Below are 13,345 nucleotides of genomic sequence, written 5' to 3' on the forward strand. Positions count from 1 at the left end.
TGCTGGAGGGGATGTGGCCACAAGAGAACACTACTGCCTTGTTGCTGGGAGTGTAAACGTGTTTAACCACTTTGGAAAGTAGTATGGAGGTTCCTCAAAAGACTCCACATAGAGCTCCCCAATGACCCAGCAATCCCACTTTTGGGCATTTACCCAAATGATCACAAACAAGACCACACTAAAGCTACTAGCACAACTATGTTTATTGAAGCATTATTTACCATAGCTAAGCTATGGAACCAAGGCAGATGCCCCTCAGTAGATGAATGGATCAAGAAAATGTGGTATGTATACACAATGGAATTCTATGCCTCCATCAGAAAGAATGACATTGCCCAATTTGTTAGGAAATGGAAAGACTTGGAAAAAATTATATTAAGTGAAGTAAGCCAGGCCCAAAGAAATATAGGTCCCATGGTTTCTCTTATCTGTAATAACTAGTATATGTCTGAGTCAAGCAGAAAAGGTCAGATAAGTTGATGTTAGGTGAAATGAACCCCAACATAAGGACTCAAATTTTTTTTCTTGCTATTGTTTCTACCATATTTATAAGATGATTTCTTTGTTGCTTTTTATGTCCCTCCCCCACAGTATGTCCCCTGTTTTCCCTGTATTTGGTGTTGGAATAATTTGGGGAGGGGAAGGTGGACCCATTGTGACAATGAAATGTACAAGAAGTATGTCGAAAAATGAACTTTACAATTTTGGCGTGGGATGGGGGAGATGCGAATAGGAAGTGATAGAAAGGAGAAACAAAGGAGGAGGCAACAATGTCTGATAAGAAATGTACTCATTACTTTGTCCATGTAATTGTAAACCCTATGGACGGTATTTTCACAATAAAATAAATAAATAAATAAATAAATAAATAAATAAATAAATATAAAAAATGATTATGCACCACAAACAAATGAGACTCATCTGAGAAACACAAGTTTAGTTTAACTTATACAAATCAGTAAACATGCACCACTATGTCAACAGAATGAAGAACAAAACTGCATGATCATGGTTAAAAGTTATCCTGGGCAGGAAAGTCTATATTACTTCATTTCTATGGTAATCACCAAAAAGCTGGGCTACAGGAATAGTACAAGTGGTAGAGTCCCAGTTTAACAAGAAATTCAAATAAGCATGGAGCCTTAAATTCAAACCCCAGTACCTGAAAACCAAACCAAACCAAACAAAACCCTTTTCAACATATTCCTACTAGTCCTTTCAGAGAGATTTGTTGTTGTTGTTGTTGTTGCTTTTCTCCATTGTCACTGCTTTTGTTTTCAGTGCCTTTTTGTCTTTTATGTAAGTTTATCTTACCCTTGTAAGTGAGGACACAAAAATAGTGGAACAAAGTGTGAACAAAGGTAGAAGTGATACTCACTAGACACTAGGATGAAAATGAATTATGCAACTAGTTGAGGAGGGAGCTTGGGAGGAAAAAGCTGGGGGTGAGCCAGGGAAAAGATGACACTCTTCAAAAAGAAAAGTACTTATTACTTGACTAATGCACCTGTAACCCCACTATGCATCACCTTTACGATAACAATACAAATTTTAAAAATAATAAAAAGAAAATGAGAAGTATTTGAGTTGAAAACAAAAAAGTCAGATTGACTTCCAGTGACATGATCTTCCCTATTGAAGCTCTCAAATACTTGACACACACAAAAAGCAGAACTAATAAATCACCAACATCTCTCTCTCTCTTTTTTTTGTCAGTCATGAGGCTTGAACTCTGGGCTTGGGTGCTGTCCCTGCACTCTTCAGCTCAAGGCAAGCACTCTACCGCTTGAGCCACAGTGCCACTTCCAACCAACACCTCTCTTATCTGAAATACAAATCAAGAAAACAATATATATATATATGCATACAAATAATTTTAATAGTGGTTACTGTAAACTGGGGAGAATAGGTGTGAGGGTGGACAATACAGGGATTGTTACTCACTGGGTTTCATTTCCATAGGAGTAAGATATGGTAGTGATCTAGTCAACAGTAAGATGTTGATAGATAATTATTCTATACTCTATAATTCAAAACACTGCAGCTAACATTTTCACTATAAAGTAATGTTAAATGTTTGAGTACATAGGTATGTCTGACCTGATTTACATGTACATATATCAATGAAGCATCACATAGTACCTCATGAATATGTACATTAAAAATAATTGATGTACCAAATTAAAAGAAATTTAACTTAAATTGAAAAAAAATATAACTTTAAAAATGTTTATTGTCAGGCATAGTGGCTTGGTAACTGATGTTGGAGGAGCATAACTTTGAGCTCAGCCTAAGCAACACAGCAAGACTGTCTAAAAATAAATTAATTAATACATACATATATACATACATACATACATATATACATACATACATAAAATGAGGGCTTATAATAATGGTATTTGTCATGCAGTAGATGACAGAGGATGTAATCATTTCTGTTCTCATTTTTCTTGCTCATAGTGAGAAGGAGGGTCCACAGGCTGGGGATGTGGCTTAGTGGTAGAGTGCTTGACTGACATACATGAATCCTGGGTTTGATTCCTTAATACCACATAAACAGAAAAATCCGGAAGTGGTGATGTAGCTCAAATGGTAGAGTGTTAGCCTTGAGCAAAAGAAGAAGGGACAGGTTCAAGCCCCAGGACTAGCAAAAACAAAAAAACAAAAAATAGAGGTTTCTCAAGCAGTAAATACTACCATAATGTGACTGACCTAACAATCACAAGGAAAGTGAAATGTAATGTTGAAAAGTAGGATGAAGCCTTTTGATTGTAGCCATGACACCTGAGACTGGGCATGTGGATACTGCAAAGATGACAATCATACCTTCCTTTTTGCTCTACGTACAAAAGGATAAGCTCTTTTTGTGAAAACTCACCTCACTGGTGCACTTACTTTTCTTTTTTTTAATACTTTTTTATTGTAAAACTACTGCACAGAGGGATTACAGTTACCTGAGTAAGGCAATGTATTCATTTCCTATTGAGAATTGTTGCCTCCTCCTTTTTCCCCACTATCATCTCTTCCTTTCCCATCTCCCCAACTACTCCCCGCCTCCTGCCAATGTTGTAAAGTTCTTTTCCAACATAGTGTCTTGTACATATCATTGTTACAATGGATCAACCTGTATCCCTATTTAGGGTCCCAAATTAGAAAATGTATATACAAGATGCAGGGCACCGGAATCAAATATAGTGAAAACAGCGGTTATACCATGGGGGAAGAACACGTACATTGTGCTTGAATATTTAAAGTCTATTGAAGAGTAATTGCTGGAGGGAAATGGAGAATACGGGGTCAGAGTTCATTTAGAAAGCTGAATTATCTCTATGTGCAAGCCAAGTACCATGCTTAGATTAGGCCCTTTCACAGAGAGGGAGAAACAAAGCTCCAATCCCTCCTTGCTAAGTCCACACTCATGGGTCCACAATAGAGTTCCTGAAAACTTCACTTTTACATTCTTAGTGTGAGTCTTTGAAAAATAATAGACAAGACATTCTCCCTTTTGAACAATTCAATTAGTGAATGAGGCCTTCATTTTTTAAAATATAGATGCTATCAATATTAAATATTAAAATATAGGATACTATCAATGGCAGGTGTCTAGAAGGTAGAGCTGTGCATAGAGAAAAATACAGAAGCAGGTTTTGACTCCGAGGTACTACTTACTTAGTGCAGGCTCTCCCATGAGAAATACCTATCAAGTAGCTTTAAAATAAATTGGAAAGAGAAGTAGAGAAAAAAAATGTGGGAGAGCAGGGGAGTAAATGAAGAGTCAGCAAATGAGCAGGTTTTCATTTGAAATTTAAATTGGCAGCTGGCACTCTTTGAATCACTCTACATTTAATATAATTTCAATCGGGTAGATGATGGTTTTGCAGTTTGAAGAGGCAAAGCAAAACCTTGAATATGAGAAATGAACAAACCTCAGTTATTTTGCACAGCTCAATTTGACATACTTCCCCTCATATACTTTGAAGAAAATAAGGTGCAGGTATTTGGGCTGTTTATTTCTTGTCAGCACAATGCATAAATGATCGAAGAACAGAATTCAAACCATATAAGCTGTGACTATAACATTATAAATGGAGTTATTTAAATGAGGGGCAAAACAAAGCCTTGAACTGGTTATTGATTAATAGAGAAACAAATCCATAATGTGGAAATTAAACTAGGCTCAAAAGATAGCCATTCATAATAAACTTATCCAGGTACTAAAGGTTAATCAGTTAGGAATGATTTGCAGAAAGTAATACATAATTAACAGGAATGTATAAATCATTTGTTATTGATCTAAGGGAAGTTGCTTTATTTCACAAGAACACTGATTTTGTATATACATCTCAATTACCGCTCTGAACAGATATGCCAACAGAAACATTAAAAACTATGAAAGTATAAATTAAGCTGTGAGTGATAAGTGAAGACTCTAATACTAGTTACTGGGATGCTGATATAGGAAATTGCAGGTGAGGGCACACTAGTTACCCAATCCTTGTGCACTATGGTTTGCACCTTTTATTTTGGCTAGAGGGATAGGAAATACAATGGCTAGGCATAGTTGTGTGTGCCTGTCACCTACAGTGACTTAAAGCACCACAAGGAAGAGGATTGTAGCCTGAGCTGTCCTACTTAGAAAATCCTACTTAGAAAGTACCAAATGTAAAAAGGGGCTGGAGTTGTGGCTCAAGTGTTAGAGCTTCTGTATAGCAATAAAAATAAAACAGTTCAATCCTCTGTACTTCCAAATAAACAAATTCATAAATATAAAATAGATAAATATGAAATAATATATATAACAAAAATAAGAGATGAGAATCTTAGGAAAAAGATAATCTGAAGCATATAAAAGTACCACATTCATTGTGATATATTATATATATATATATATATATATATATATATATGAAGTCTATGATTCCATGAAAAAGAATGACACCCCCCATTTGTAAGGAAATGGAAGGAGTTGAAAAAAAATAATATTAAGTTAAGTAAGGCAGACCCAAAGAAACATAGGTCCCATGGCTTCCCTTACTTGTAATAATTAGTATATGTCCAGGGTAATCTTAGCAGATGAGCAGAATAGCTCAATAGCTATGTACATATGACCATATAAGATAATGCTAAGTAAAATGAACCCCAAGATAAGGACACAAGGTTTTTCTTTGTTGTTGTTAATGTACTATGTGATATCTTTTTTTTTTCTTTGTGTCTTTTCTCCCCTTGCTTTATCCCCTATTGTCTCTGTATCTTGGTACCCTGAGTATTGTATATAAGTTTATCTGAATTAGGGAAGGAAACGGAAACAACAAAATGGTGAGACAAAGCACAAAGTAGGAACCAATGCAGCAGTGACATATACAAGACAATATGTTGGAAATGATTTGTACAAATTAAGGGGTGGCAGGGAGGGAAAGTGGCAGAAAATGAGGGAGGAGGTAACAAGTTCAACAAGAAATTTACTCACTACCTCACTTATGTAACTGTAACACCTCTGTACATCACCTTGACAATAAAATTAAAATAAAAAAGTACTGCATTTTTGGCTGGGCACATGTATTTTATCAACACATTTGAATAGTTTTCTTTGAGAGAGCCCTCTTTGTTCCTTTTTTAATCCTCAGAACATTGAGAAATATCAAATGTATATGTTTGTAATTCAGTTATATATTCAGTCAGGTGCCAGTGGCTCACACCTGTAATCCTAGCTACTCAGAGGGCTGAGATTTGAGGATCATGGTTTGAAGCCAGCCAGGGCAAGGAAGTCCTTGAGATTCTTATTTCAATTAATCACAAGAAAACCAGAAGTGGTGTGGAGGCTCAAGTGGCAGAGTGCTAGCCTTGAGCAAAAGGAGCTCAGGGACACTGCCAAGGTCTAGAGGTCAAGCCTCAGAGCTCGAAAAAAAGCAGTTATATATACAATGTATTTGAAACTTGGAAAAGAATGTAATCTGAGGCTCAGGTAGCCAGTGAAAACAGTGTTAATCTGAACTCAAGCTTTATGTGATCTTGAATCTACTTACTTCCCTTAAGTCAACAATGTATTAACATCTCAGTTTTCCTTTGACATTATCAAAATTTTCTTTTGAAATTAGCAATTAAAGCACATGCATTAAGGTCAGAGGCATAGCTCAAATGGTAGAGCAGTTATCCAGTAAGCTCAAAGTCCTAAATTCAAACCCTAGTATACCAATAAAATAAACAAATGTATGTATTAGGAAATTCTAGGGGAAATTCAGGCATACTTCTTTTCTTTTAAACTTTTTATTGTTATTATAAAAGTGATGTACAGAGGGGTTACAGAAGCATACATTAAGTAAGGAGTATATTTCTTTTTGGACAATATCACCTCTTTTCTCACTCCCAGTTTTTACCTCTTGTCCTTACCAACAATTAGTGTAAGTTCATTTTCCACATAGTCTCTAGTGAGTACCACTGCTGTGTTTGTTCAACAATTGTCCTTACATTTCTGTGCCCCACTCTTACCTTCCCGAAGACAGAAAATGAACAAGCAAGACAAGAAAAGGAAAACATCAATGAAGCAAAAGCATCTTTTTTCCATTTCCTGGAGTTCATTTTGATAAATATTATTTTATATGATCAAAGGCACATGAAAATTGTGCCTTTACATTCCTCTCTTAACAGACACTTTTCTTTTTTTTTTTTTTTTGTCTGTCGTGGGGCTTGAACTCTGGGCCTGAGCACTGTCCCGGAGCTCTTTAGCTCAAGGCAGCACTCTACCATTTGAGCCACAGCACCACTTCCGGTTTTCTGGTGGTTTATTGGAGATAAGAGTCTCATGGACTTTCCTTCCTGGGCTGGCTTTGAACTGCGATCCTCAGATCTCAGCCTCCTCAGTACCTAGGATTACAGGCGTGAGCCACAGGCGCCCGGCTTTAGACACTCTTCTTGATGTGAGAAAAAGTTACATGTTTATTTCACAATGAAGATCTATGAAATAGAGTTCTTATTCACTAGTTTTATAATGTACTTATTATTATGTGAACAGAGGTCTAGTGAAAATGTGTCTGGATCTAACTAATTCAGTCACTTTCTCTAATTTGTGCATTAATAGAAGGTTAGAAATAGGTAAAGCAAAGAAATTCAATAATACTCCAGCTTTCCACACTTCTCATTTCAGGTATCAGTCTGGTGAAGACAAATATTCTACATAAATTCAACAGGAAGTAAAAGAATATAAATTATCTAGTAACCAATATCTTGAATTCAGAAACTGGCAACATATTCATGTTTGAGATTCCAGAAAGGCTGTTTTCATAGTTGTGCATAATTTAAAAGGAGAGGGCAAATATAAATACTAAGGGGTAAAGGTACTTAAACTTGTAAAATATTTAAATGTGGTTTGATTACATTCCCAAACAAATTTTTTCTGCCCCATCATCTGGTGTCACTAAATATAGCCTTAGACTTTAGTAGATCAGAACGGTAACTACTTAGTGGTTAATTAGCCTCTTGTATTAAAAATAAAGCCTATAAATATCACCTCACTAGTAGAACTGTATCCTGTAGAACTATTGCCTGCTCTCTTTGTGGTTTGAAATGATCCATACAACAGTTAGAAATCTAATAACCAAGATGGAATGCCCAAGGCTGGATTTCAGGCCCACTGAGTACCATGGATCAATAATGAAAATTTCTACTCCTTGATTTTAGATTAATGAGCTTCAAAGGAAATAAATAAAATGAAATGAAATGAATTTGCAATCAGAGAATTTAACTAGGTTGTTCATTTCTACACTGTACATTTTCTTCTCAGCTTCTGGGTTATTTGCTGATAAGGAGGAAGTTCAGAAGCCTACCAATTACCCAGCATCATGAGGACAATACATATAGATGCTGGTTTTATTCTATGTTCTTTAACATGTTAAATCATTATTCCTGCCAAGAAGATAATGATAATGATATTAATTCATCCAATCATCCTAAGCATACTTGTCATTATATACAAATATGGTCAGAAGAATGTAAATGTTCTCATTATTCTTCTTAACCATCAAGAAACTCATGGATCCAGAGTTTTCCTTGGGTCACAGAGAGTATGGCTCTTGTATATTGTACTCTATCAGAACCATTGTTCCTCAGGGTTAGACATGAACTGCCATGCTGACAGATACAGGTATAATAAGGCCATAATCCTTTGTCAATACAGGATGTGGCTTGAGGAGTATTTCTTCTTAATCAAATTAGTTCTTTTTGGTTATTTGTTTCCTAAAACAGATGCTTGGGCAATCACTGACAAAAATCTAAGATGAACAAACTCAGTTCTAGTCCTTATCTTTCTTTCATATATCAAATATGACTGGCCAAATTATATTATCCTCAAATCCCATTGGCTTTTTTTTTCTCTCACAAAATCTTTATTAAGATTAGGAAGAGACTCTGGATTTTGGAGGCATTCCTTCACCAATGTGAGCAGATTATCCGACATCTCAAGTATCCCTGATTCTTGTGGCAGAAAGGAAAGAGGGAGCTATTTAGAAACAAGTAAAAGTGACATGGGGCACTTTTGTTTAAAACTTACTGATCATAGTCATCACATGACTTTACTCCAGGGGAGAGAAAAATGTCCCAGAAGTAAAATCCTTCCAAATGACGTGGTGAAGGAGAACTGGAAATCTTTGGTAGATAGAACTTCCACTTCATGAAAGAACTCAAAACCAGACTAAGTATCATTAACCTGTCATCCTCTCCAACTGGAGCATAAAGAACTTGAAAGATTTCAAGGTAATGAAAGAGTAAATGTTAAATATCTTGATTTTATTATCACTTAATATATACCTCAATTGGGACATCATAATATACTTAATAAATGTGTGCATTTATAATGTGCCAGTCAATAAATAAATTAGATTGCCTAGCTACAGAAATAAGACAAGATGTTCGAAAACGAACTTTACACCTTTGGTTGGGGGAGGGGGGAGGCGGGTTGGGTTGGGGGAGGAGGATGGGATGGGAAGGGGAAACAAAAGAGGAGGCTACAATGTTTGATAAGAAATGTACTCATTATCTTGCCCATGTAATTGTAACCCCTCTGTACAGTATTTTCAAAAAAGAAAGAAAGAAAGAAAGAAAGAAAGAAAGAAAGAAAGAAAGAAAGAAAGAAAGAAAGAAAGAAAGAAAGACAAGATGCAAACACAAAGTGGATCCAAATAGGGAAAGATGAAGTAAAACTCTTCCTCTTTGCAGATGACATGATCTTGTATTTAAAGAACCCCAGGGAAGCCAGGTGTCAATGGCTCACTCCTGAAATCCTAGCTACTCAGGAGGCTGAAATCTGATAATAATGGTTCAAAGACAGTCCGGGCAGGAAAGTCCGTGAAACTCTTATCTCCAATAAACCTCCAGAAAACTGGAAGTGGTGCTGTATTGGTGCTCAAGTGGTAGAGCACTAGTCTTGAGCTGAAGAGCTGAGGGACAGTGCTCAGGCCCAGAGTTCAAGCCCCAAGACTGACCAAAAAAAAAAAAAAAAAAGAATCCCAGGGACTCCATTCCCAAATTACTCGAGCTGATTAAAAATTTTGGCAAAGTAGCAGGGTAAAAATTAAGCCTCAGCTGGTATTTCTATCACATTCTTATTTCAGAATGATGTCCACATTATGGGTTACTCACAAAAACATTTGAGATTGAATTTAGTCATGAGCTATTAACCTCATTTGATGTCATGAAGCTAAGTCTCAGAAAGTGGGCTACTTAACTCTATTAAACAAGATAATGCTGGTTTGTAATTTTAGTCTAATTCCAGATAGTCATTTTCTACTGATGCATTTTAATGCCTTTCAAAAGTTATAAGAATTAGAACTATATCATAGAAACTATAGAGAATTTTTAACTTTGTTGAATGAGAAACTTGCTTCTGTCCAACTGTTACAAGAAAACAACAAAGTTGTCTTCTTTTCTTTTCTTGAAATAATAGAGAATAGTGGATAAATGTTAGTGAAAGAGTTTCTTCTTAAATTATATTGGATTTTAATGAAGAAATCAAGTTGTCTTAATAATCTGATAATCACCAGTTTGTTATTTATTGATGAATAATTTTACATTTCATTAATAGTATTTTAAACAAATTTAAATTTACATATGTAGAAATATATTTGGACATATGTATAATATTTGAAATGATAGAATCTAGCTTATCAGCATGCCATCACATGATTTACTTATAAATGTTATGAAAGACATTATAGATAACACTCAATCTGAAATATACATTATAATAGCCATGTGGTGTACAAAAGTACATAGAATGTCTTATCTGAAACTTTGTACCCTTGACTTCATTCCCTTTCTCTGCACCGCTCCCCCATCCTCCATCCACTGAGTCAGTTGACACTCATTCTACTTTCTTTCTTTTTTGTTTTTGGACAATGTTACTTTATTTCACTAAGATTTTTAATGTTTGTTTATTTTGTTGTAAAGGTACACAGAGGGGTTACAGTTACAGTTTTACATGCACTCTCCTTTGTACTTCTCAGAGTTCACCATGTACAAATAGAGAAGTGATATCAGGCTACAACTTATTTTGTGCCTAGCTTATTTCACTCAGCATAATATCCTTCATGCTCCTCCATGTGGCTACAAATGACAATGTATCATTCAGTTCAAAGTCTGGAATAGTATTCCATTGGGTATATGTTCTATACTGCTTTATACATACATCTGCTAATGTCATAGTTTTCTTCCATATTTTAGCTATTTTGAATAATGTAAAGAATATGAGAATACTCTACATGCCTAGAACAGAGATTGTTAGTTCATATGGTTATACTATTCTAGTATATTCTATACTATTACCTATTTATTAACCAAAAATGCACATACAAACACCCAAAATAGTATAATGAAATCATATGCCGGTTGATAATATTCAATATTGTGATGCATAATAATCTGTTAATACTATCAAAATCCAACTAATACCCAAGTTAAAATGCAAGCTTTCTTGAGTCTTCTGATTTTTAATATATATTGATTATTGTAAAGATACTGTACAGAGGGGTTACACTTACATGAGGTAATGAGTACATTTCCTATCGAGCATTGTTACCCCCTCCTTTGTTTTTCCCCTACCATCACTTCACTCCCCACCTCCCCAACTCCTCCCTACCACCAGACACCTGCACCTGAAGTTGTAAAGTTCATTTTCAACATAATGTCTTATACATCTCATTGTTACAATGAGCCAAACTATATCTCTATTTAAGCATTTTGTTTTTTCCCTTCCACTCCCAAATTAGAAAAAAAAATATATGTACAAGATTCAGGACACTGGAATCAAATACACTGAAAACAGGAACATACCAAAGAAACAAAAGAAATCACATAATACATTATAAATAGGTTAAAACAATAGTAAGCAAGAAAAAAACACTTGGGTCCCTATCTTGGGGTTCATTTCACTTAACATCATCTTATATGGTCATATGTACCTAGCTTTTGCCCTTTTCTATTGTCCTAGACATATACTAGTTACTGAAAATAAGGGAAACCATGGGACCTATGTTTCTTTGGGCCTGGCTTGCTTCACTTAATATAACTTTCTCCAAGTCTTTCCATTTCTTAAAAAATGGGCATATTCATTTTTCTGATGGAAGTAGAGAATTCCATTGTGTGTGTGTATATATATATATATGTATATATATATTTATATATATACGTGTATATATATATACATACATACACGTATATATATATACATATATATATTATATATATATATATCACATTTTCCACATTTTCTTGATCCATTCATCTACTGAGGGGCATCTGGTTTGCTGCCATATCTTAGCTATGGTAAATAATGCTACAATAATCACACTTGTGCTGGCAGCTTTATTATGGTCTTGTTTGTGATCCTTTGGGTAAATGTCCAAAAGCAGGATTCCTGGGTCTTAGGAGATTCTTTTGCGGAACCTCTATACTGCTTTCCAAAGTGTTTGAACAAGTTTACACTCTCACGAACAATGTAGTAAGGTTCCCTTTTGGCCACATCCACTCCAGCATCTATTATCATTAGATTTCTTGCTTATAGACATTCAAACTTGGGGGAGGTAGAATCTCAATTTTGTTATGATTTGCATATCTTTAATGATGAAAGAAGTTGAGCATTTCTTCATGTATCTATTGGCCATTCTTATTACCTCTTCAGTGCAATCTCTCTTTAAGTCTTTATCCCACTTATTGATTGGGCAGTTGTTTCTTTGAGAATTTGTTCTTGGGGGATTTAATTTTTTGAGTTCCAAGTATATTTTAGATATGAGACCCATATTCTTGTATGGCTGATGAAAGTATTGTCCCAATCTGTGGGCTTTCTATTGATCTTGCTAGCTATGTCCGTTGACTTAGCTATGTCCTTGGCCTGTGCCAAGCAGACCTAGAGTTTCTCCTATTCCTTCCTGTAATGTTTTCAGGTGTCTCCCTTGACTTCAAGGTCTGATCCATTTGGAGTTGATTCTTGTGGAGGGTGATGATAAGGATCTAGCTTTATTTTTCTACAGGTGTTTATCCAATTTTGCCACCAACATTTACTGAAGAGACTGTCTTTGATTCTGTTTTTGTTTGTTTGTTTGTTTTGTTTTGGCTCCCTTATTGAAGATTAGATGGTTATAGGTCTGTGGGTTGATTTCTGGGCTTTCAGTCCTATTCCATTGGTCCTTAGATCTATTCTTGTGCTAGTACCATGTTCTTTTAATTGTTATGGTTTTTTTAGTAGAGCTTGACGTTTTGTATTGATATTCCTCCAGCACTGTTTTTTCTGCTACGAATCATTTTTGATACTCGGGATCTTTTATTGTTCCATATGAATTTTTGGATTACTTCTTGTATTTCATTGTAGAAGGAAGTTGGAATATTGATAGGCATCACATTGAATTTCTAGATCTCTTTGAAAGTATTGACACTTCCAGGATGTTAATCTTCCCAATCCAGGAATATGGGAGGATTTTCCACTTCCTTCATTCTGCTTTAATTTCTTTTTTCAGGAATTTAAGGTTTTCATCGTAGAGATCCTTCCTAATTTCAGCCACGCTCTTCTCATTGTTGGTATACAGAAAAGCCATTGATTTATTAGGGTTAATTTTATACCCTGCTACTTTGCAAAAGTTTTGAATCAGTTTGAGTAATTTGGGAGTGACGTACCTGGGATTATATAAATACAAGATCATGTCATCTGCATAGAGGGAGAGTTTTACTTCATCCTTCACTGTTTAGATCCCCTTCATGTTTGGATCTTGTCTTATTGCTATAGTATTAGAATACTAATTCTAATACTAAGTTGAAAAGAATTGGAGAGAGTAGACATCCTTGTTTCATTCCTGAGTTTATA

At 35.2% G+C, this 13,345-nt stretch overlaps 1 protein-coding gene across 1 annotated transcript in view; it reads left to right on the plus strand.

The window, feature by feature from the left end:
- Positions 1–13,345, plus strand: part of Dpp10 (dipeptidyl peptidase like 10) — a 1,479,312-nt gene that overhangs the window by 420,776 nt on the left and 1,045,191 nt on the right. The gene's annotated exons all lie outside the window — the stretch shown is intronic.

The sequence above is a fragment of the Dipodomys merriami genome, unplaced genomic scaffold (assembly GCF_024711535.1).
Source record: "Dipodomys merriami isolate MVZ:Mamm:240054 unplaced genomic scaffold, mDipMer1.0.p SCAF_1, whole genome shotgun sequence".
NCBI classification, from domain to species: domain Eukaryota; kingdom Metazoa; phylum Chordata; class Mammalia; order Rodentia; family Heteromyidae; genus Dipodomys; species Dipodomys merriami.